Below are 26,173 nucleotides of genomic sequence, written 5' to 3' on the forward strand. Positions count from 1 at the left end.
TACCACCACCATCAGACTGGATCTAGAAGTACCATCACCGCCATCAGGCTGGATCTAGAAACATCACCACCGCCATCAGGCTGGATCTAGAAGTACCACCGCCGCCATCAGGCTGGATCTGGAAACACCACCATCGCCATCAGGCTGGATCTGGAAACACCACCACTGCCGCCATCAGGCTGGATCTAGAAACACCACCGCCGCCATCAGGCTGGATCTAGAAGTACCACCGGCGCCATCAGGCTGGATCTAGAAACACCACCACCGCCATCAGGCTGGATCTAGAAGTACCACCGCCGCCATCAGGCTGGATCTAGAAACACCACTGCCATCAGGCTGGATCTAGAAGTACCACCACTGCCATCAGGCTGGATCTAGAAGTACCACCACTGCCATCAGACTGGATCTAGAAATACCACCACCACCATCAGACTGGATCTGGAAACACTACCATCGCCATCAGGCTGGATCTGGAAACACCACCACTGCCGCCATCAGGCTGGATCTAGAAGTACCACCACCGCCATCAGACTGGATCTAGAAACGCCACTGCTGAACACTTGTTGACGTCAGTGTATCTGGGGCACGTGGGAACATGTGGGTCACGCAGGTGTTGTTCCTCACCTTAGCAGCTCACACTGGAGTGGGAGAGAGACCCACGTGAAAATCACACGAGCTGTAAGAGATGTAAGGAGGAGGCAGGCAGGAGGGTGGGCAGTCAGCTGGCTGGCTGCGTGCATGGACAGGGCCCGGTACATGTTAGAGCTGTAGGTCAGACTGAGGCCCAGAGGGGAAGGGCTTTGGGTGCTGCTGGATCAAGGGCTTTATTCTGTAAGCAGTGGGATCCTTGAGGACGTTTTGAGTAGAACACAGAAAATCAGAGCTGCTTTCAAAAGTAAGGCTTCTGAGTGCTAATTATACAACAGAATTCCCCAATTCACATCCGCGGCACCATGCCTCTCGGGGGTTTTCATTTCTCGTTTCTTTGTGAGGCTTTTTTAGGGGGTGGGGGGAGAGGGACCCCCGTTCCTGAGAAACGGCACGATCTTGAGTGGTAAATCTTGAAGCGTTACAAAGCCAGATATCTTGCTTTGAATTGTCACTTCTTCACCCTGAAGCAAACTTTTGTTTTGGTGAACAGCGTTCCAGTGGTTATTTTCTCACCAGACTCAGGCATTCTGAAAATCGGGGGGAGATTTTCTTTCCAGGAAACATCGGTACGTGTTTGTTGGGCCCCGTGTGAATGCTAAGGCTGCACCAAGGCAGCCCTCATTAGCGATGCCCCAGCACACCCCTGCCTTCCCAGTGCCATCGGGCCTTCTGTCTGATGCAGGCTGATGGGTTTCTTTCCTTGCCCTTTCTTACTCCGAGCCCCAGACGTGCTCTGGCCTGTTCTCCCATCCACAGCTCTTTATAGGGTGAGGGCGCTGTGGAATCAAGGCAGCAAGGATCTTCAACTCTAGCAGGATGGACATATCCTTTCATTCATTTTACACAATCTGCCGGAATTCATTCTACAAAATCTGCCAGTGTTGGGTCACTGCTGTATCCATAGCAGTGACCCAAACAAGTGAAAATCCCTGCCTGTGTAGAACTTACATTTTAGCAGGGAAACAAACACGTAAATAAAATATAATGTGTCACGTGAAGCAAGGCTGGAGGGTTGGGGTGCTCAATGGGGAGATATTGATGTTGGGATGGGGATCCCTCTGTGTCTTGAAGGGACCTGTGGTTACCCCCACACCTCCCACCCCACCCAGACCCGAATGCCAGGGTTAGCCCTGGTTACCTATGGCTTGTTCGTTCTTGATCCCTACAAGCATTCATTTGTGTAGTAGGCCCTCACCAAATGCCTACTCTGACCCTGCACAGCGGGGCACTGGGGAATGGAAGTTCCAAGCACATTTCTGCCCCTGAGCTGCTCATAACCCAGTGGGGGAAGCTACCTTTGTACCCCTGGATACAGGAGTCAGGTGGCAAGGAGGCCTGGCCTGTTTGGCCTCCTGTGGGACGGACCCGAGAACCCCGGCCAAGCCACCAGCTCACCAGCTCACAGCTCACGGGCGGAGGGAGCGGCACAATGTCCTGTTTTCAGCGCATGCTTCTGCCCTCACCCTTCCTCCTGACGTGTAGCAGTCTTGTTTCCTGTCTCATTTTTGTGAATCATCAACCCCCAAAGCAACGATACGTCCAGAGCCCTTGCAGTTGACGTATGATGTTTTGTTGTTTGTTTTTGTAACTGGTTTAGAAAAAGTGGGCAAAATATTTGGGAACGTTAGTTTTTAGTTTGGCCTGTGTCTTCTGCTTGGTGGTAAATAATGGTAATGATATATAGCCATCTTTATGCCAGGGGATCTTGGTCAGGCTTGCTGCCGAGGCGGAGTACCTTCCCCCTAGCCCCCCATACACACCACACATCCACACCGCACGCGTGTGTGCATTCACATGCATGTGCACATAGCCATCTGAGGACACAAGCCATGCTCCCAAGTCTAGATGGGAAGTCATAATGGATCCCAGTGTCAGCAAAGGAAGAAATGAGAGGAGGTGGCTGGCATAGGTTAGATCGTCTCTGCCTGTTTTAAGATACCATTTGTAATAGTCAAGGAGGCATTAGTGGAGAAACGAAGCACAGAGCATTGTCCTCATGACCCAGACAGCGACAGCACCCTCATGCTTTTACACCAGGTCCCCTGTTGTACAGGGTCCACCACCGTGTCCTGTCACCATGGCCTTCATAGTTTGGCTCATTTATTTCTCTTCACGTATCATCCCCACCTTACCACCACATCTCAGCTAAACAGCTGCTGGCTCCAGCGAAATTCACTGATGACCAGACTCTCCTACCGAGGAGTCCAGAGTATTCCACAAGTGATTTTTCAGCCTTCATTGAGGCAAGGAGGAAATATTGTGTTAGCTCCTGATCTCCTCTGTCCTCACGTACTTCGGTTCAGCCTCCATCAGTTATCTGAGGTCTTTGTTAATCCCTGAAGGGATATCAGTGATTTGTCTTGGCAGTTCAGCAGTGTAAGGAGGTTATCCAATTTAACCTTGTAATTTCAGAGCACGTCTAATTCACCTACGGCAATGTTATGCCTTCCCATGCAGTTTTGTGGAAATTTTGCAAAAGGTCAGGTCCATTGCACGTGATCCTGCGTTTGAAGAATAGTAGCCATTTAAATCATTGCCATATCCGTGTGATGGGGGGTCAAGGGGCCCTCGGCTAGACTTACCAGCAAGAGATGTAGTGAAATTTTTAGCACAAAGTGCCAGGACCCTTGTGAACATTCGCAAGATGAGGGTCACTGTAGAGAAGGTGCGGAACAAGAAATGATGGCTTTCCATCCGTCCCTGACCCCTTCAGCCAGTGGGTCTTGAGGAGGAGTTAACACGTGTACAAGTCAGACGATGGAGAAGGGCTCCTGTGCATGGACGCAGGAAGGTTCCAGGAGGCGTGTCCGGGTGTGTATCAGCTGCAGGAAGATGCCCAGGAGACACAGACCCCACCCCATCCCACCCAGCGAACGTTGAGCCATTTCTTTTCTGTGTAATCCTGAGTCATAGAGTCAAGTTTCGTAAGCCAGCTCACGGGCATACTGAAAAGTTAAAATTTCACCACATTTAGGGAGAAGATGATCTGAATGGAGATCTCAAAAGGTCAGGAAGGGACTTTGAGGATTCTCTGATCCAACTCATCCATATTATCAAAGAGGCCACAGATGCTCAGAGAAGGGGCATGAGGCCTTTGTCCTCTTCAGTTCCAGTCTTGTTTCAGAAATGCCACTGGGAGGGAAATAGGTCAACTCTCTTTCCTCAGAGGGAGGAGCATGGAGGCAATGGAGCAACAGTGGGTGAGGAAGCCGGCAGCCTACATTTGGGGCACAGTGATAACATGGTGGGAGTGCAGGCTTGTCATTACACAGCCCAGATTTGAAGCCCAGCTTCACCTTTATTTCACGATTTGGCCGTATGTTAGTCACCGAAAAGCTCCAAGCTTCACTCCTTCTCTGTAAAATAGAGCCCCTGATACGCACCTCTGAGGGTCGCAGCTAGGATTGCCCTTCCTCTAGGATCTCAAAGCTGTTTTTTTTTAATGTTTAATTATTTTTGAGAGAGAGAGAGAGAGAGAGAGAGAGAGAGAGAGAGAGAGACACGGAGGGGCAGAGAAAGAGGGAGACACAGAATCCCAAGCAGGCTCCAGGCTCCGAGCTGTCAGCACAGAGCCCGATGCGGGGCTTGAATTCCCGAACCGTGAGATCATGACCTGAGCCGAAGTCGGCCGCTTAACCGACTGAGCCACCCAGGCGCCCCTGGGCTCTCAAAGCTCTTGTCTAGATCTTGTGTTCCAACCGCACAGGCTTAAATGTGATGGTATGTATAAAGCCCCAAACTCTACTTGGTCCAGGGATTTTGTGTCCATCACCAGTTGCCTTCGAATGTGAATCCCTAGATGCACACAAAGCGTGGCTCCCGCTCCCTGCAGATTATAAGATGACGATGATGGTGATGGTTATGATGGCGACGATGATGGTGATCATGATCATGGTGGTGGTGACGATGATGGAGCATATTTCAACCACAGGTAACGGACCCTTTCTCCTCACGAAGATTCAGATAAGCAATGTAGCTGGTGTGGAGCCCACAGCAGAGAAAACAGCATAATGCCCTGTCATTATTTTGGACTGTCAGGATGGGGGCATTTCTTGGCAGAGGTGAGCCGTGAGACGAGTTTGACAGGAAAAGGGCAGGGAGCTCCTGTGGTGCTCTTTTCGGGTTTTTGGAAGGTAAGAAAAGGCAAAGGGGGAACATGCTGGTACCACGTAGAATACTAAAGCCGATGCGCGACGTTGTTCTTCCGCTAGCACCACCTTAGCTTTATTGTACACAACTCTTAGCTAAGCTGGAACAGCCACCCACGTCCAGAGGAGCAGACATTAGAATGGCTTCCAAAGCCCTCTCCACCCTTCCTGCCCCATCCTAGTGTGCACCTACTAGGATCATCCCACACCAGGCTGGTTCGTGTTCTCAGATCCACCATTCACAAAACCGTGTGACTTTGGGTGAGTCGTTTATGAGTGCTCCTTTGGCTTCGGTGTTCCCATATTTAAGAATGAGGCCAAGAAAGCCCGTATCCACAAGGTTGGGAGCACTGTGTGCAAATCAGCCTGGCCAAAACTTGGCCATTTGTTGGTGTTGAATTGACGGTGGTTCCCGCACCCCCTACTGTTGGAGCAGTGGGGGCCGGTGTTCATTCTCCCCCTTAACAGCCTTACTGCGCCCACCGTATTTCTTTTAGCTGTTGCCTTTCTAATGCAGCCACGGAGCAAAGGGACTTTTGGCACTTGCATTTTCTCCTATGTTATTTGTTTTTCTTTTTTAATGTTTATTTTTTGAGAGAGAGAGAGAGAGCACACAAGCAGGGCAGGGGCAGAGAGAAAGAGACTCACAGAATTGCAAACAGGCTCCAGGCTCTGCGCTGTCAGTGCAGAGCCAGCCCAGGGCTTGAACCCATGAACTGGGAGATCGTGACCTGAACCGAACGAAGTCAGACGCATAACCAACTGAGCCACTCAGGCGCCCCTCCTGTGTTATTTCTTTATATTCCATTCCACATGGGCTTTCGTCAGCTGAGGAGTTGGGAGCCTGTGGGCAAAGCCGTGGCTGGAGGTTGTCACGCCTGATTTTCAAAGCAGAATCAAACCAAATCCTCTCATATAGCCAGCATCCATGCTGAGTGCTTCACAGAGTCAGCCCCCTCCCCTTCACCAAAACACATTTTACCCACTTTGGGCATGAGCTGGAATAGACCAGTCCACGTGTCCAGGCCCCCTCGGGCCAGCCCTCCACCCCACCAACCACCCAAAGCCCTGAAGATCTGGGACTAAGAGGGCAGGGGCTCTCCAACAGGGAAACTTCAGATGATTTCCTAGCCCGGGTCGTCAAGGTGGAAAAAGTCAGACCCCAGCAAGTAGTGGGTTCCCTGTGCCTTAGAGCTGGGGAGCCTAGTCCTGTAAAGCTCTCAGTCGTTGAAAGTGCGTATTCATTTGATGGCCACACCCCATACCATCTAGTTGAGTTTGTCACGGAAGATGACAAATGGGGCCAGAATAAGCTGCCTTTTTTGATGTTTGCGCAAATTCTATTCTCGTGCTTCCTGGACCTTTTAAAATAGAATTATAGTAATTACATTTACCTCCTCAGCTGCTTTCTACTTCAAGCAGAGAGAAAACAAAATGATTTATATACTTAATGTAACATTTAGGAGTGCATCAGGATCGTTTCACACTTTTCTTATCTAAGTGCCTTACTTTATGGTACTTACATTTAATGAATTAAATGAGTTACTCTCCATCATAAATATGTTATTAATTTATAACATAAAATAAATGAAAAGCAATGGAAACTAAAACTCTCTTCATGCAGGAACATATCGTTAGAACCGTTATATGGCATTATTCTGCTGTATGTTTCTCCGGGGGTACACGGAAGAGAATGTTTTTCAGAGAAGAGCTTTAAGTTCTCCACCAACAGAATGGTGACAGGCTTCTTAATATTTTATAATGAATTAGTGTTGAGGGGATTATGGGTATTTTAAATGCTTATTGGTTATTTTTTAAGCATTTGGTTTTATGAAAGTTGGTGTGTTGAAGTGCTCCTCAGAGAGTGTCCTTGTTTCTTGGTTAAAGATGTTTTCTCCCATATAGGTAGCAGAGGGAATTGACAAGGCAGACTGGTAGACACATCCTCATACGCGTTTTATGGAATCCTTTCTGCGGGCGCTCAGGTGGCTCAGTTGGTTTACTGTCCGACTCTTGATTTCGGCACAGGTCATGGTCTCACGGTTCATGAGATCAAGCCCTGCGTCTTCTCTCTCTCTTTCTGTCTCTGCCCCTCCACCACTCATGCTCTCTCTCTCTCTTAAAAAAATATACTTTCTGGGGACATGTGAGGCTTTTATAGATCTTCCTACAGAGGTGGGATGGAGCCATCTAGGTTTCCTGGCCAAGCCCCCAGCTCTCAGGAGTCCTAAGCAAGCCAGTGTCATTCCATAGTGCACTGGCATCATGGTGGACAGAAATCCTCCAACATCACCCAAGAGCAGGTATGGGGCACTGCATAACAAAGATCGCTCCTTCTCCTACCATAGTATCGGGTTGTTGCCGGAGGGGCTGTCTGGCCAGCGGCTGCATCTCCCAGCCTCCCTTGGCATCTAAGTTGGGCCAAATGACTTCTCTATGAAATGATAATGTATCAACCGAGGCAGATCAAAAGCACGTAGGTATTTCCCTGCTCTACTGGCAACACACGCAGGATTCCCGGGCTCGAAGGGATGACAGAGCTACCAACAGAAGGAAAGTCACCAAATGGGGAAATGCCACCTGTCTCCCAACAACATGAATCAGAATGGAACTTCTGTCGTGCCAAGCCTCTGAACTAGGGGGTTTGATGCCATAGCCAGCATTGCGCTAATTAATACAGTCCCCATCCTTCTACCCCTGCCCGCAGAGTCAGAGTCCATCTGAAAATCCATATCCTCAACCGTGTGCACTTGGACATCCTCACCACCCATAAACTTCCATGTAGTTTTATTTGTATTCTGAATATTTTTAAAAATGTTAAGGGGCACCTGGGTGGCTCAGTTGGTTAAGCGTCTGACTCCGGCTCAGGTCATGATCTCAGGGCTCGTGAGTTCGAGCCCCGTGTCGGGCTCTGTGCTGACAGCTTAGAGCCTGGAACCGGCTTCAAATTCTGCATATCCCTCTCTCTGCCCCTGCCCTGCTCGTGTTCTCTCTCTCTCTCTCTCTCTCTCAAAAAGAAAAGCATTTAAAAATTTTTTTAAGAAGTATACTGGACAGAAAATGGTAGCTTCTTTTTTTTTTTAATTTATTTTTGAAAGAGAGAGACAGACAGACACAGTGCAAATGGGAGAGGGGCGGAGAGAGAGGGAGACACAGAATTCCAAGCGGGCTCCAGGCTCCCAGCTGTCAGCACAGAGCCTGACACGGGGCTCAAACCCACGAAACGCGAGATCATGAGCTGAGCCAAAGTCAGATGCTTAACTTACTGGACCACCCAGGCACCCCAAGAAAACGGCAGCTTCTACACTCAAGAATAGGGATCACATCCGCCTTGCTCACCTGCATATCCCCAGCACCTAGCTCAGTGCCTGGTGCAGAGTATACACATGATGGATGCTGAGAGAAGGCAGGGGAAGCAGGGGAAAGGAAGGGAGGATATGATCACATGGGCAATGTCACGGTTGTCACCCTCACACTTCCTGCCAGAGAAGACTTACCGAGACAGCTCTTAGCAGGCACTCTCCGTGGGGCAGCCCTGGAAGTGACCCTTTATCCTGACCACAAGTGGTCCCCCCTGCCATCCAGAATGATACACTGATCCCATTCTGAAAGAGCTCTTTAATTATAAAACAGTATTAGAAGAAGAAGTGCTTGATTATCAGACGTTTTTTAGAATTGGTCTGGTCTGAAATTACCAGGCTGCAGCTTAGGGGCAAGGGGTGCTCCTTTATGTGATGTGATTAAAGCCAAGCCACAAGGCCATCCTCGTGAAGGTTCAAGTTGGCAGTTATCTTGGCTGGAATTTCACATTCGCTGAAAACTACACCCTCACTCTGTCCCAGAGAAGAAGAATTTAGAGGATTTGTGCATTTAGGATCTTAAAAGGGTTGCACACGTTTTTTAACCTGCCATGGAATCTGAGACATACCCTAAAACTTAATGGTATAAACACCCTTCGTGTTAAACTCTGGGACTCTGTGGACCAGGGATTCCAACAAAGCATCAGGGGTTGCTTTTCTCTGCTGCACAACGTGAGGAGCCTCCGCTGGGAAGGTTTTCTGGCGGGGAGCAACCTGACCGCTGGGGGCTATGATCATCTGGGCTGTCTCCCCTCAGTGCCTGGCAGCTGTTAGTCCCCGGCGACATCAGTTGGGGCTGTCTACCTGAGCACCCTCCCATGGCACCTTTAGGTGGCCTGGATTTCCTCACAGTATCGTGACCCAGAGTAGTCAGACTGCTTTCATGGTGGCTAGGGTCCCAACAGTGACAAGAGGCCTCATTCCTTTTAGCACCTAGCCTGAGAAGTCTTACTGGTGGCATCTCTACCATCTTCTCTCTATCAAAGCAGTCACAAGCCTGCCCAATGTCAAGGGAGACATACACCCCACTCCTCAGCTGGAGGGTGACGAGACCCCTGGACAGTGCCCACCAAGTTCGGTAGGTATTGTTGCCACCTACTTGGAAAATACAGTCTACTACAATATCTAAAGCACCATAGTGTTGGGGAGGGGGGGAGAGCAGTAGACCTGCCTTGTTTGAAAAAGGTGTATTTCGGGGCTCCTGGGTGGCTCAGTCGGTTAAGCATCCGGGGCTCTCAATTTTGGCTCAGGTCATGATCTCATGGTTTGTGAGTTCAAGCCCCGCATCTGGCTCTGCATCGATAGTGCAGAGTCTGCTTGTGATTCTCTCTCTCCCTCTCCCTCTGCCCCTTCAACTTGTTCTCTCTCTCTCTCTCACGCGCGCGCGCGCGCACACACACACACACACACACACACTAAATTAACTTAAAAACGACAACAAAAAAAGAGTCATGTTTCTGGGCTACACAAGGCTTGGGATGTAGGAGGCAGAGTGGAGGAAGAGGATTACAAGGGAAGCAGAAGGTGCCCAAGGAACCTCTCTCATCCTGACCTGCGAGAGAGGTCAGAACCTGGGTTTCCTCCAGAAGCTGGTGGATGTGGGCCAGGCTAGCCCTAGCAGCCAGGTGGACGCAGTGGGATCTCTGGGCCGGATGTCTGCCCGCTCTCCACCCCAGGCTCCAGCAGCTGCCCCAGCCACTCCTTTCTCCGAGAAGCATCGTCTTTATCAGTAAAACAGAAAATAATGTCAGCCTGGATGGAGAAGGCTAATAAAAGCGATAATAAATGACTCAGAGGGTGGAAAACTACTCGGGAACTGCCAAAGTGTAAGAACAGAGACGTGATGTGTTTACTTTCAGGCTATCTCCTTGATCCCTTTTTCCATACTGATGTTTCCCCTTCTAAATACATGAGTTATTTTTATGCAAATAGTGTTCAAGGACCACAGCATTCCAGGCCACCGTTAACACAGTAATTTATAACCCGAGTCACATCCCTGTATGCACTGAAATGCCAAAAGACCTCACATTAGCAAAAACCACACATACGACAGAAACAGCCATATGAGGAGTTAAGGCATGAATAGGAAATTGCTCCCAGAAGCAGCAAGGACAGCAGAGTGTTCTTGTGGCTCCGTTCTCAGCGCTCTGAGAACTGGGAGACTCCATGGCCGCCATGTGTGTTCAAGTCAGTGGTATAGGTAGGGCTGGTAAGGCTGTCCTAGGACCCAGGGCAGGGCATAGGAGAGGTGACAGGCACGGCAGGATGGGACGCCTCGAAGGAGCAAACTCCACAGTCAAGTCCAAGATGGTGGCAGCTCACAGGGCTGGAAATGGAGGTGTGAAACCAAGTGGGGCGGGGTGCAGTCACCAGCAGTGGCTTCCTAAAAAGTCCAAGGCTAAGTGCGTGGGTACACTGGGTGCTGAGTGCCTAATTTATTTTTTTAGGTTTTTTTTTTTAATATTTATTTATTTTTGAGAGAGACACAGAGCACAAGCAGGGGAGGGGCAGAGACAGAGGGAGACATAGACTCCGAAGCAGGCTCCAGGCTCCGAGCTGTCAGCACAGAGCCCGACAGGGGGCTCAAACTCACAAACCGGGAGATCATGACCTGAGCCAAAGTCAGATGCTTAACTGACTGAGCCACCCAGGTGCCCCCGGGGTTGCAGTGGTTTTAATCTTTGTTTGACAGGTTGGTTAGTTGGTTGCTCATTCGGTAGATTGGTTAGTGGGTCAGTTGATTTGGTCAGTTGGATGGTTTCTTTGATTGGCTAATTAGGTTTTGTTTGGGAGTGTTTAGCAAAGGAATGCTTTCTTCTAATGAAAAAAAAGACAAATCACGCAAGGAAATGCAGTAGAGAGGAGCTGTCCTGGCTGTATGCAGACGGCACTAATCTCTCCCGGGCACATTTCTGTCCTTCTTAACCAGGTGCAAAGCCTGAGATGCAAGTCTGTTCCCCCAGAAGCACCACATCACAGCCCAGAAACCAAAATGTTTTTTGCTGCCACTTAGGTGAACAAGGTGATTGCCCCCCCCCCCACCCCTACCGGCCCTTCCGGAGTCAAGGACCCCACTCAGAGTGGAGCCGGGTGAAAACATCACCTGTGCAGCCCCCGTGAGGGCTTCCAGGTCATCTGGGAGGTCTGTTCCATGTTTCTCCGGACAGAGTCCCTTGCTTGTTCTTCTGTCAAGAGGAAGGGAGTGTTGCTAGTTCCATGGGTAAGTCTTAGGGAGCAGGCCGCTAGGAAGTGGTCACAGGTGAGTGAGTTAAAATTCTTGAACACCTGCCGGGAATGGCTGACCACCAAGGTCCCCCCGCATATCCTCCTGGGAGAGGCAGGGGGCCAGGGCCCGGTGGGGGTGGGCCGCTCCTCCTAAGAGGGCCTCATTCTCCTCACCAGCTCCAGGCCATGAAGGCTCATGTTATTCTGCCCTACTTCCCTCTTCCTCCTCATGTATTTCTAGCTGCTTTCCTAGTTTTCCCCTCTGTCTCCTACAGAAGCTTCCATCCCGCTAATGAGAACGAGGAATCTCTCACTTCCTTTTTCTTCTCTGGCGGGAAGGCCAGCCCCCTGTGTGCCGCAGGCGGGAGAGGTGCCTCCCTCTTGCCTTGTGGGTCTGAGAGGAATCCTTTTGGTTTTCACTTCCGGTGGCACATTTGGTGGGTGTCTCCACAGGGGCCCCTTGGCCAGCCCCGGCCAGTACCAAGTGCATCTTGCCATGGAGGTTCCAATCCCGTGGGGTCACCCGTCTGCTGTGGGTCGGGGCAGAAGGCCCATAGGAAGGGGGAGACTGAGTGCCCTGCCCGGGCCAGGGCCCCATATTTATATTCCACTGAAAAAAAGGTGGGCTCTGTAAATTATGCAGTCGTCCTGAGGATCAGTAGGCAAACTTGAATTTTAAGTGTTCTATCCCAGTTCGCAGCCCATAGGTGAACTTGATGCTTGCGCCCAGGTAGATAACTGAGATCACAGGTGTCCTGAGCAGAGTGACTCCGGCAGACACGGGAGCTTCTGGTCTCAAGGCTGCATCCCCTGAAGTGCGTTCCACCGAATGTGAGTCATGCGGTATGTTAATTAACTGTGGTCAAGTCAGTCTGTGAAATGTGCAGAACTTCTCGGCCTTTAAAGCGTTAACGTGCCCTGGGACCTCACCAGTGCCATATAGCATGGAGTGCCTCCCAACACAGCCTTCGGGCCCTTTTTGTGCTGAATCTAAAACCTGCACCAGCATTCTGAGAAGCCCATTTTTGAAGGTGGTATTTAAATAATGATCCCAAGTAGAAAAAGAGATTTGGGGGATCCTAACATAAAAAGAGAAGCACTTGGTGGCAAACGGTGAGCCTAATGGTAGGAAAAGTAGAGCAAAGGCAAAGAGGAGGGTGAAAGGAGCTGGGTCCCGGTCCCCCAGCAGAGGGATGATACAGATGACTCCTGCTTGGTGCAGACGACAGTGCCAGCCAAGTCCCTGAGAACAGACAGGAGCAATGGGATCGTTCAGTGTCTTGACCATCTCTGGATGCCTTGTTAAGCTGAACGGGGGTCCTCTGATAAATCTCTGGCCTTCTTCGGGATAATTCCATCGCTGAAGAGGGAAAGAAAATACCTAAAAGTGGTGCTCTTTGACGAATAAGGAAACACAGTTTCGTGGGTGAAGGTTGCAGAGACACCGGGGAAACCGACCAAGTCCTCCTGGAGGCTGTTGAAAGGGAAACAGATGGCGGGCAGATCATTTGAGTTGAGCCCTTTGGCCCTAGGCCAATCGTGAGAATCACAACCAGAGAGAAACTGGATGGGAGAAAAGAGCCCATTTACAAGCTCAACCAAACAACTCCAAATCCTGAGTAATGAACACAATAGAAATTTATAGGACCTGGATGAAGAAAAATTTGAGAATCCGCCTGAGACTCAACAGCATAAAAATGTCAGTCCTCCCCACGTTCATTTATGAGTGGAATGCTATTCCAGCTAAAATTAGGTTTGTTTTGGAAGTGGGCAAGAAAACTCGGAGAAAGGAGAATGCGCTGGACCTAGCAGTTCTGGAGGTTAAATATGCAGTGAAGTCTCAGGGGTCGAAGCAGTGTGGTACCGACACATGTTTGGACAGAAGACCGATCGAATGTAGTAGAACATCCTCAAGGGGACCTAAACCCAAGGAACCTTAGTATATGCTAAATGTGGCATCTTGTCTAAGTGAAAGAAAGATGAACTATTTAGTCAGTGATGTTGGGACAACAGGGGAGCCATGTAGCAGAAAAGGTGACTCAACGACCTCTGTAAGCCTAGCTAAATTCCACATCGAATTTAGGTGTAAAATCCAAAATTTTATGGGTAGTCCATAAAAATATTGGGTAATCCTTTTACAACCCGTCTCACTGTGATAATCATCAAAGGAAAGACTAATAAGTTTTAGATTAAGCTACATTTTTTTTAAAGCCTAAGGTCTAGTCCTTGGCCAAACAATAAATAAATAAAATAAAAATCACCATAGACAGAGGGGGAAAAAAACCAACTTGACAAACTAGGGAAACTATTTGCGATTCACATGAGAGGCAAAGAGTTTTCAGCTCCTTAATAAAGAGCCCTCATAGAGCGATTAAAGCAACAACTCACTAGAAAAAAAAAGTGCAAAGTATATGACGAGCAGTTCATATACTGCCTGTATATATCCGAAGGCCTATAAATGTATCCGAAAAATGCTTAATACCACTCCTGATGAGAGAAATGTAAATTAAAACTGATTTTTTTTTTACCTGAAAGATTGACAGAGAAAAATAAACGAATAAAATATTTGATAATACGCGACACGTGGCAAGACTGTGAGGAAACAGTACATTGGCACATTGCTGGTGGAGTGTAGATTCGTAAACCTCATGCGAGGCGCCCTGTAGAGTAGTGTCTATCAGAATCACAAATGCCAACTCGCTTCGACCGAGTGCTTCACTTGTAGGAATTTATGTTACAAGTAAGCATGGATCATGAGGTATGAACAAGGTATCACTGCGGCATTGTTTGTAATTAGGTAAAGATTAGAAATAACGTAGGGGCACCTGGGTGGCTCAGTCGGGTGAGCATCCGGCTTCGGCTCGGGTCATGATCTCATGGTTCATGAGTTCGAGCCCCGCGTTGGGCTCTGTGTTGACAGCTCAGAGCCTGGAGCCTGTTTCGGATTCTGTGTCTCCCTCTCTCTCTGCTCCTCCCCTGCTTGTGCGCTCTCTCGCTCGCTCTCTGTCTCTCAAAAATAAATAAACGTTTTAAAAATTAAAAAAAAATAATGTAAAATATTTGCCAGTGGGGGACTAGCTAAAGAGGTACAAGCTTACAGTGGCATTCTATTCACTACTGAACTGTAGATAAAGAGCAGGTGGTGGCTCAGTCAGTTAAGCATCCGACTTTGGCTCAGGGCATGATCTCACGGTTCTTGGGTTCGAGCCCCATGTCAGGCTCTGTGCTGACAGCTCAGAGCCTGGAGTCTGCTTCGGATTGTTTGTCTCCTCTCTCTGCCCCTCCCCTGCTTATGTGCTGTCTCTCTCTCTCCCTCCCTCTCTCTCTCTCTCTCTCTCTCTCTCTCTCTCTCTCTCTCTCTCAAAAATAAATAACCATTAAAAAGCAGGTGTTCCCAGCCCCTGCCAGCTAAAGCCACTTTCAATTTCCTTCCAACCGATTCTCTTTCTGACCTCAGTTTCCCATCATCTACTCTTTCTCGTTCAATAAAATGCTACCAGAGGTGAATGCATTTGACACTTATTTCAAGCGTTTTCACAGATACTAGCCCTGCTTCTGTTTCCCAGCATGGGGAGGACAGCTGTAATTCTTATACAGCAAAGATCTGATGGTTTGATGATACCCTGGTGTAAGTGAGAGTGAGCAGAATTTGGCAGTCTCAAATGCTGTGGTGACAGGGTAGATTGGTACAATAATTTTGGAGGACAGTTTGACAATATCTGTTGAAATTTTGAATGCCCATTTGCCAATCGATTCTGCTTCTAGAAGTTGATCCTGTTGATACCTGCATTTATAAGGACGCTCAGTGTACGTTATTTATCTTGGCTCTAGGGATTTGGGGTCAATGTTGAATGACAGCAGGAAAAAAGGTCCTAATGCCTATGTCTGTCAGTGGCTCATCTCTACCCACAATGCAAGCTAGTCTTTGTAGCTAGCATTCCCGTCGGATTACTGATTTTACAGCAAGAGAAGAAACACCAACTGCTGGTCGGGCAGTTAAAAAGAAGAGTCCTACCGATGGAAACCGAAGCCCCTTCCCTAAATTCAATCCTGTCTTCTTTCAAAATACAGTCTAGAACACTAGTCCCTGGTGATGATAATGTGGTACCCAGGGTGTTAAACTCATGACTATAGCCAAGAGATTCATCCTGGGTATATTCCATTTGACCTAATTGACTGAAGAAATTTACTTGAGGAAAAATAATTGAAGAGAGAGAGAGAGGAAGAAAAGAAATTAGTTTTTACTCTAAAACACTGAAGCAAAAATTGAAAGACAGGGTAGCATGGGGTGCATGTTGTTTTAAAATAAAGCCCCAAGTTCTTTGATATTCTTCCCTTCAAGAGGTGGGGCTCAATTTTCCCACCCTTAGGTATGGGTTGGCCTTAGTGACTCTTCCAGTGAATGGAACAATAATGGAACTGATCGATGGTGGGTGACTAGGTCATCAGAGACATTATGGCCTCCTCCTTTCTTTGTCTTGGACCTTTTCCTCTGGGGAAAATCCACTGCCCTGTTTTGTGAAGACACTCAGGTTGCCTGTGGAGGAGAAAGACCCCTTGGCAATCAGTTGAGGCCTCCTGCCAGCCCCTGCTGACATCTTGATGGCAAATACATGCGAGCCTCTGAACCGGAAACACCCATGAAACCGCTCCCAAATTCTTTAAGCTGCTAAGTTTGGGGGTGACTTGTAAGGTGGCAACAGCAATCTAATACAAAGATGATCTCGCTGTCCTTGGGTTCGAGCCCCACATTGGGCTCTGTGCTGACAGCTCAGAGCCTGGAGCCTGCTTCGGATTCTGTGTCTCCCTCTCTCTGTGCCCCTCTTCCGTGCTCTCTCTGCCTCTCTGTCTCAAAAATAAATATAAACATTTAAAAAGTAAAAATAAATTATAACTAAATAAAATGAATAGAGGAGCCAAGAACAGGAATATGACCATCCAGGGCACTATTGAGCTCAGAGCTCCAAAAACCAAAAAGAAAGAAAGAAAAGAAAATAGGAGAGGCACATAACCAAGGCTGGATGCCAGATAAGGGCAAGAATAACCCCCAGGATGAGCTGAGCCTCGTGAAAGAGGTCAGGTACGAGACTATTTTTGGTTTTGAGTGAGAACGTAACAAGAAAGGGTCATGTCGTCACTGCTAAGGGGAGATGGCAGGATGCTAATTGGTGACAGAAAGTAGAACTGCTTTCCTGCTATGGCCCTACTGCTTCTTATGTGTGCAGTGTTTAAGCTCTGCTTGTATTTGGGCCTCTTAGCTTCTCCCACTTTCCAAGCCAGGCAAAGGCTGCTCCTGATTTGGAGCAACACTGAGAAGCTCAGGAGGTACCCAGGTGATTCCCCTTTGTGTAGCGCTCTGGGTTGGTTGACTTGTGCAAAGAATGGCCTTGGTTGTTTCATTTTGTTTTCTTTGTTTGGCTTAATGCTGCGGGACTATTACATTTGGCCTGCCCCTGTTCCTTTGGGTTGGTTGCCCCCTTTGTGCTTTTGGCCCCTTCAGAGTCAAAATGTGTGCTTTCTGTATTCTTGAATAGCGTTCACACTCTCCTCTGGTCTCAAAACTCATTCTGGACCTCATTTCAGCCTCTGAGCAGCTTCATCTGACCTGCCGGGTCAACTGTGAGTCCCTCCACTGCACCCTGGCCTCTTCTTTCCAGAGGCCACCAGCAGTGCAGGTACGGATTTTGCCCTTCAGGTACCAAACCGTTGGGGAGAAGTATGTCACCATCCTCCCCAGTCCAGGAAGTATAATCTTCAAATGGAGTAAGAAAAGTGAGGCACAAAGTGTATGAAGAAGGAGTTAAAACTCTAAGAAAGGAGGCAAGATTGAAGAAGTACACTTACCCGTTCAAAATATCCTCAAGTCTTTGGGCCCAAGTGAATTCTATCCCAGGGTAGTGAAACACCTTGCCAACATGATTGTGCAAGCTATTATAAGATGAGGAAAGACACTGGAAGATCATTCCTCAGTTTTCCAAATGATAGAAAAGAAAACTCTTTACCAAATAGGCATAATGTTGACTCATGGTAAAACCCACAAATGAATTATTTTTTTAATGTTTTTATTTATTCTTGAAAGAGAGAGAGAGCATGAGCGGGGGAGGAGCAGAGAGAGAGGGAAACAGAGAATTTGAAGCAGGCTCCAGGCTCTAAGCTGTCAGCACAGAGTCTGATGCGGGGCTCAAACTCATGAACTGTGAGATCGTGACCTGAGCCGAAGTCGGACGCTTAACTGACTGAGCCACCCAGGCGCCCCACAAATGAATTATTAAATGCTTTGTGAGCACTTGAACAAGAAGGGAATAACTAGTAACCACCATGGCTCATTTATAAAAACATGCCAAATGAGCTGTGGAATCTTGGTCAACAGGTTTTATTTATTTTTTGTTTTGTTTGAGTAAAGTTGACATACAGTGCTGTATTCGTTTCAGATGTACAACATAGTGATTGGACAACTCTATACAGTGTGCTATACTCACCACAAATGTAGCCACCACCTGTCACCATACAATGCTATTACAATACATTCACTATATTCCCTATCCTGTGCCTTTTATTCCCGTGACCTACTCATTCTGTAACTGAAAGCCTGTATCTCCCACCTCTTTTCACCCATTTTCCCATCCCCCCACCATCCTTCCCTCTGGCAACTATCAGTTTGTTCTCTGTATTTATAAGTCTGATTCTGCGTTTTGTTTGTTTGTTTGCTTGTTTTAGATTCTACATGTGAATGACATCATATGGTGCTTGTCTTTCTCAGTCTGACTTATTTGACTTAGCATAATACCCTGTATGTCCATCCATGTTGTCACACATGGCAAGATATCATCCTTTTTATGGCTGTGTTATATTACACTGTGTGTGTGTGTGTGTGTGTGTGTGTGTGTGTGTGTGTGTGTGATCTTCCTTATCCACTTTATTGATGGACACTTAGGTTGCTTCCATATCTTGGCTATTGTAAATAATGCTGCAATAAACATAGGGGTGCATATATCTTTTTGAATTAGTGTTTTCATTTTCTTTGGGTAAGTAGTGGAACTATTAGATCGTATGGTAATTCTATTTGTAATTTTTTGAGGAACCTCGATACCATTTTCCACAGTGGCTATACCAATTTTTATTGCTACCAACAGTTCCCACAGGTTCCCTTTTGTCTATATCCTTGCCAACACTTGTTATTTCTTATCTTTTTTTTTATTTTAGCCATTCTCAGAGTTGTAAGGTGATATCTCATTGTGTGTTTGATACATATTTCCCCGTTGATTATTAATATTGAGCATCTTTTCACATGTCTGTTAGCCATCTGTACGTCTTCTTTGGAAAAAATGTCTATTTATGTTTTAGTTGATCATTGTCAACCTGGAGAGAGATATCCAATGCTCAACACCTTTGAACTATTCATTAATTTTTTAGTAACTAGGAGGTATAGATGTGGTAAAAGTCTATTGTCCTATGGTAATTTGTTTTACATAATGTATTTAAACATCATAATTATTTTAAAACTTCTGCTTTGTGAAAGACATGGTTAAGATAATGAAATGACAAGCCACAGACTGGGAGAAAATATTTGCAGAACATCTGATAAAGAATTGGCATCCAAATGTAAAAAGAACTTCTGTAGTTCAACAATAGGATCATCTCTCACACATGAGGAATGACTGTTCTCAAAACAAACAGACAAAAAAATGAGACAGAAAAATTAAAAGTGTTGGCCAGGATGTGGAGAAAGTGGAACACTTGTGTACTGTTAGTTGGGAATGTAAAATGGCACATCCTTTATGGGAAACCATGTGATGGCTCCCTAAAAATAGAATGACTGTGTGATCTATCATTCCTCCTTCTGGGAAGATACCCAAGAAAATTGACAGCAGGACTTTTCAAAGATATTTGTAAACCCATGTTCATAGCAGCATGATTCACAATAGCCAGGGGTGGAAGAAACCCAACTGTCCACTGATAGATGAATGGATAAGCAAAATGTGGTATATCCATACAATGGAATATTATTCACCCTTAAAAAGGAAGGAAACTCTTTGTTTCTTTGAAACTTTATTTAAATTCTAGTTAGTTAACGTGTAGTGTCATATCGGTTTCAGGAGTAGAATTTAGTGATTCATCACTTACATACAGCACCTAGTGCTCATCATAACAAGTGCCCTCTTTAATACCCATCACGTGTCTAACCCATCCCCCACCCACCTCCCTCCATCAACCCTCAGTTTGTTCTCTATAGTTAAGAGTTCCTTATGGTTTGCTTCCCTCTCCCTCTTTTTTTTTTCCTTCCCATGTATTTGTTTTGTTCCTTAAATTCCACATATGAGTGAAATCATGGTGTTTGTCTTTCTCTGACACTGTAGTCCCATCTGTGTTGTTACAAACAGCAAGGTTTCATTCATTTTTATGGTTGAGTAATATTCCGTTGTGTATATGTACCACATCTTCTTTATCTGTTCATCAGTCAGTGGACATTTGGGATCTTTCCATAGTTTGTCTCTTGTTGATAATGCTGCTATAAACATCGGGGTATATGTGCCCCTTATAATCTATATTGCTGTATCAAAAAGGATGGAAAGTATGACACATGCTACAACCTGAATAAACCTTGAGGATGTTCTGCTAAGTGAAATTAGCCAATCATAGAATGACAACTACTCTATGATCCCACTTACATTAGATAGTTAGAGTAGTCAACTTCACAGAGAGTAAAATGGTGGTTTCCGGGGGTTAGGAAAGGGAGCAATTGGGAGTTACTCTTTGGTGGGTATGAGTGACAGTTTTATAAGATGAAAGAGCTAGAGAGATAGATGGGTGGTGATGGTTACACAACATTATGAATATATTTATTACCACTGAGTTATACACTTAACAGTGGTTAAGATGGTAAATTTTATGTATATTTCACAACAAAAACATCAAAAAAAAAACCAGTAGAAAAATCCAATGAAAAAGTGGACAAAAGAAACAAACAGGCAGGTCACCAAAGAAGGTATAGAGATGGCAGTTGAGGATATGAAAAGTTGCTCAACATGATACACGTCAGGGATTTGCAAATTCAAACAACAACAGGATATCACTACGTTCGTGTTTGAATGGCTAAAATCAAAACCCTGACAACAGCAAATGCTGACAAGGATGTGGGGGAACAGGAACTCTCTTTCACGGCCGGGGAAAATGCAAAATAGTACAGCCAGCGAAAAGCCAGCCCAAACAGTACTTTGGAAGGCAGTTTGGCAGTTTCTTACAAAACCAAACTTACTCTTACCATGTGACCCAGCAGTTGTGCTCTTCAGTATTTACTCATAAGGAGAACGCTTAGGTCCACAGAACAGTCTTCACAGGAACGTTTACAGCAGCTTTATTCATCATCGCCAAAACTTGGAAGCAAACAAAGTGCCCTTCTCCGACATGAGGGAACCTGAAATGTATACTGCTAAGTGTAAGAAGTCCATCTGGAAAAGCTGCATACTGTGATTTCAACTATAGAACATTCTGGAAAAGGCAATAGAGATAGAGGAAAAATACATATCTGTGTTTGGGGATGGGGGAGGTTGGTGGGAGAAAAAAATAGGTGAAGCACAGGTGTTTTAGGGCAGTGAAAACGATTTCATATGATAGTGTAATAGGGGATAACGTCACGTTATGCATTTGTGAAAAACAAAAGAAACCCTGTGTAATACAGAGTGAACCCCAGTTTAAAATATGGACTTTAGTTTAATAATAATGCATTAACACTGGTTCTTCCGTTGTAACTAACGTACCACCGGTGCAAGATGTTAATAATGGAGGGGGCGGAGACTACATGGGAACTCAGTACTTTTGCTCAGTTCCTCTGTAAACCTAAACCTGCTCTGAAAAAATAAAGTCTATCCATTTTTCAATGTCCAAATTGAAAAGTAGAGACAATATTTGATGGGCAACTTTTGTGAAAAACGAAACCAAAAATTATGAAACTCAGCTCTCTCAAAATTAATTTATAATTGCATCAGTGAATTCGAATGAACCAGAAGTGAATCAAGTAATCAAGTTTTGGGGGTGATGGAAATGGTCTTTAGCTCGATACTGATGATACTATCATGGTTGTGTAAACCAATCAAAAATCAGGGATTTTTACGACTTAAAATGCATGCATTGTACTGTCTGTAAATTATATTCCGTGACGTCAGTGTTTTCAGGGGTGAGTGATTTGGCATGGAATTGTTACCCCAGAATTGTATGAAAGTGGTGGATATCATCCTTCACTTCATGTTTGACTTGTGCTGAGTGATCCTGAAAAGGATTATTTTCATCAGAGCCTTATTGGTTCTTCACAGATCTCCTCTAAATATCCTAATATTCAATCCATTGTCTTTTAAGCCCTCTTTCAAGTCCTGGCATCTGTCAATCATCATCCCCTTTAGTTGCCAAGCCCTCTAACCCCGCTGACCCTCATTGGCCAGTGGCGTAGTGTAGTGTATGACCTCGTCTGTTCTCCAACATCATTCCCATGGAGGGACTGTTGGTTTGTTTCGGTTTGGGGATTCACTTTGGTGAACTCAGTTTGGTTTTGCCATTCACTTCGTAAGTAATCACCCTGTAATTGCACTCAGCAGAAGATAGACAGGGATGTTGAATCAAAGGATGTGCACAGATGCCAGCGTGGAATGGGGGAAGATGTTTGAGTAGGAAATATTTTTATGTCGCCCTGGAGTTGGTGCACTAGGGAACGGTTTCATGTTAGGATGATTTTTGCTTTCCCCTACAACTTTGGAACTGCAGAGACTGCAATAATAAAGGTGTGGAAAGGCCTGACTAAAATGGGATGCATTAAAAAAAATTTTTTTAATGTTTATTTATTTTTGAGAGAGAGAGAGATGGAATGCGAGTGGGTTAGGGGCAGAGAGAGAGGGAGACACAGAATCGGAAGCGGGCTCCAGGCTCTGAGCTGTCAGCACTGAGCCCGACACGGGGCTCGAACTCACTAGCCGTGAGATCATGACCGGAGCCGAAGTCGGACGCTCAACCGACGGAGCCACCCAGGCGCCCCCAGGATGCATTTTTTCATCAAATATGTAGATGAAACACGAGTGGATGGCCCTGTCGGGATTCAAAAAAGATATTGGCAAGCTGGAGAGGATCCGCGTAAACCACCAAAAGGAGATTTAATACGCGTTGCCTGTTATCCCTAATCTCAGTTTAAAACACTCGTTTCAGGGGTTTTCACTTTAAATCATACCTGTGGCTTTTTGCACCTGTGTTGACAGGGCACGTCTTGCTTTTAGTTGGTGTCCAGATGAAGGCAAGCCAGCAGCCTCAGACAGCTCCATAAGAGGCTCATGTCATGTCCTTTGTCTGGGCTAATTAACATAGCCCGTCTTGACTGGCAGAGACAGGAGTCAAGCTGCATTCTGCACCGATGGGACCATGTGGGATAATGTGTGCTCTTCTGGGCTCCACACTGTCAGAGGGGTTTTGATACATTATCATGTCCAGAGGAGTTGAAGGGGATAATAGCGGAGGGGGTGGGGACCGGAAGCCATTTCAACGGTTGACAGAACTGAGAATAGTTGTCCCGGAAAAAGCAAGACTTCAGAGAGCTTGATAGCTGCCTTCAAATTGAAAAAGAATTCTAGCATTTTGCTGTAGGACAAGATGACCTCTAAGTGTTCGTCCCCCTGGAAGATTCTGATTCCTACTCTTGTGTTAAACCTTCACTTTAAAAGACCTCGTCTCATACATTCTGTTTCTCCCTGCAGTATTCCGTGGCAGCCTTAAACAAAAGCATATTATCCCTGCAGGTTGGTAGCAAGCTAATCACTTCCCACCTCCCATTAGCTAATTGAAACCAACGATAATAAGAGGGAACGGAAGAGGGTTTTTATTCAATGCAAGCTGCCGCACACATAACTGAGCTTCTAAGTACAGTTCTAGAATGCTTTCTCCAGATGCAGGCTGGGGGTGCTCCGGCTTCTCTGGGGCAGGGTTCCTTCAGCATAAAGAAGCCATCTCCTGATTTGTGCTGACACCCTTGTCTCGGCAGAGTTTGGGCTATTTTTATTCTCTGGCGGTTGTGTCTCTATTAGCCAAGACAGCTATAATCAGTGATATCTTTGTTTGGATGCTGATGCTCTTACCCAGTGAAATCATAGCCTTGGCACAGCTAAATGTTATTAATTCAGGCACCTTTAGTTGAGAATTAATGTTGGCAGAGATTGAACCACAGTATCTTGAGCTACTCCTGAAGGAAAAGTTTGCTGAAGAAATGGATAGTGTATGTAAGTGGGGAGGAAGGGCAGTGTCTAACCTCTGTGAAAAATAATGAACAGTTTTTTCCATCTGTCCTCCATCTACTTGAAATTAGTTGGTACGATACTTGGGTATTCTCTCTTCTGTACCTCTGGCTCTTTAGGACCCATTCCTGTGTCTGGCCAGTTCTTTGAGTTTGGTGTATCAAAGAATCACCCGGGGAACTGGTTAAAATGCTGATTCCAAGCCTCCATACCTAGACATTCTAAGTCCTGCCCAGTGCGGACCTGGGGCTCTGAATTTATACCAAATGCTCCAGGGGATTCCACATTTCGTAAACAGCTGCTGTGTGGCCTCAAAAGCAAAAATCCACCCTGCCATTCTTTAATATGCTCTCACTTAAAGAGAAAGATCTGGGGCACCTGGGTGGCTCAGTCGGTTAAGCATCGGACATCCGCTCAGGTCATGATCTCACAGTTCGGGAGTTCAAGCCCCGTGTCAGGGTCTGGAGCCTGTTTCGGTTTCTGTGTCTCCCTCTCTCTCTCTCTCTGCCCCATGTCCTCTCACGCTCTGTCTTTCTCTCTCTCAAAAGTAAATAAACATTAAAAAAGAAAAAAAAAATCTGGTTTAGGCCAAAGGAGTGAAGTTCTCCTGTGTAATTCAGAAATGAGTTCCGTAATAACCACCTGGAGTTAAGGTAAAAGACACTGGGGTTTTTTGGTTTGTCCCCTGTGAGTTCTGCTCAGGAGCCCAGAAAACCCACTGGATGGAGGTTTTGGTCTCTGACTCCAGTGTCCTCCAGTTTGGAGTTTGGATGGTGAGGTCTAACTGGCCTAGGCTGCGGGTTAAAACTCTAGTGTCGCGGCTTGGCATATGGAATGCAGGTATCTGAGCACGATGGGCAGTTCGCTTAACCTTTGGGAGCCTGGACTTTTTCACCTACTGAGATGGGGAAACAAATCATCTGACCCTAGTAAGGCAACTGTGAGACTTGGATGTGTTTATGAGTAAGCACGTGGCTCATGGGAGGCACCGACCACATTAGCTCCTCATTGCTCCTTTCCCCTGCGCTACGATTATCCAAGAACAGAATAAGGTGCTTGACTGGGCTTCTCTGTGCTTGCTTCTCTTCCTTGTAGCCTTACATATGCACAACAGGCTTCCCAGCAGAGGGAAGAATGTGCAAATCAGAACCTCAATATGGGTAAACTTTTCCTTTTTTGTTTTAACATGAGGCTAAACCAAGAAACATGGAAGGTTTATGGAATGAAATTCTTTTTCTCTTTAAAATGAAAGTACAGGAAAACCTTGATTTGCAAGCATAATTCGTTCCCGAAACATGCTTGTCATCCAGGGCACTTCTACGTCAAAATGAAGTTCGAGGGGCGCCTGGGTGGCTCAGTCGGTTGAGCGTCCAACTTCGGCTCAGGTCATGATCTCACGGTCCCATCCGTGAGTTCAAGCCCCGTGTCAGGCTCTGTGCTGACCGCTCAGAGCCTGGAGCCTGTTTCGGATTCTGTGTCTCTCTCTCTCTGACCCTCCCCCGTTCATGCTCTGTCTCTCTCTGTCTCAAAAATAAATAAATGTTAAAAAAAAAAAATTAAAAAAAAAAAAAACGAAGTTCGAGAACCAATGGCTCAGTTGCAATCATGTGACATTCGGCCTCACGTACTACTCGTATTGCAAGACATTGCTCGTTTATCAAGTTAAATTTATTAGAAACGTTTGCTCGTCTTGTGGAACACTCGCAGAACAAGCTACTCGCAATCCAAGGTTTTACTGTCACTGTATCAGCTAAAGTTTGGCTACCACAATGCCAAACAGGGCTTGCTGCTGGTAAACCACTCAGGCTGCCTCCCGTACCCTCTGATCCCCATGGTGATCCTGCTGGTAGGGCTCAGGTGTTGCTGTTTGGGGACACTGCCATACCCACCTTCAAGGATGTGCATGGATAAATAAGCAAAACTTAAAGGATTTAACTAGTGTCATCGAGCCAGCAGGTCTGAGACTCCAATCTGGGTTTGCAGGTGAGAAATCCTATGCCCTTACGTCGTCAGGACATTGACATCTCTCCAGCCTGTCAGCGACCCCACCCCCACCCCCAGGGACTGTCCCCTGGCTGGGTAAGGAGGAGGCTCTTGGCATTCAGTATTTACTTAGCACATACTGTGCGGCAAGCTCTGTGTTAAGTGCTAGAAGTTAAAGTGATGGCTAAGTCAAAGATCAACTGTCAAGGCATTCGGTGAGGCGGTTAGCACCGGGCACACCCACTGTGGCACTGACTCCATTTGTGTCTGGCAAGGGACTTAGTCTTCGGAGCATTGGTTTTCTTACCTGGGAGATGGGATTCACGGGACTGACATTACAGGGTCATTTGCTGTGACACTCGGAAGTAATTTGAGATGAAATGCATTAATAAAAAGTGCCTATCAAAGCCCTACCCAGTGGGCATGGAACTCTAGAATTGGTGGGGGAGGGGGCGTTGTGAGGGCAGCTTTTCAGGCGTGGCACTTCTCGCAGGAGAAGAAAACGGCTCCGCTTCCTTCCAGGTGAGCTGTCCTCATTATT

At 46.4% G+C, this 26,173-nt stretch overlaps 1 protein-coding gene across 3 annotated transcripts in view; it reads left to right on the forward strand.

Moving 5' to 3' along the window:
* The window catches only part of SLC35F3 (solute carrier family 35 member F3), a 394,811-nt gene that overhangs the window by 297,021 nt on the left and 71,617 nt on the right, over positions 1-26,173 (forward strand). The gene's annotated exons all lie outside the window — the stretch shown is intronic.

The sequence above is a fragment of the Acinonyx jubatus genome, chromosome D2 (genome assembly GCF_027475565.1).
Source record: "Acinonyx jubatus isolate Ajub_Pintada_27869175 chromosome D2, VMU_Ajub_asm_v1.0, whole genome shotgun sequence".
In the NCBI taxonomy this organism is placed as follows: Eukaryota; Metazoa; Chordata; class Mammalia; order Carnivora; family Felidae; genus Acinonyx; species Acinonyx jubatus.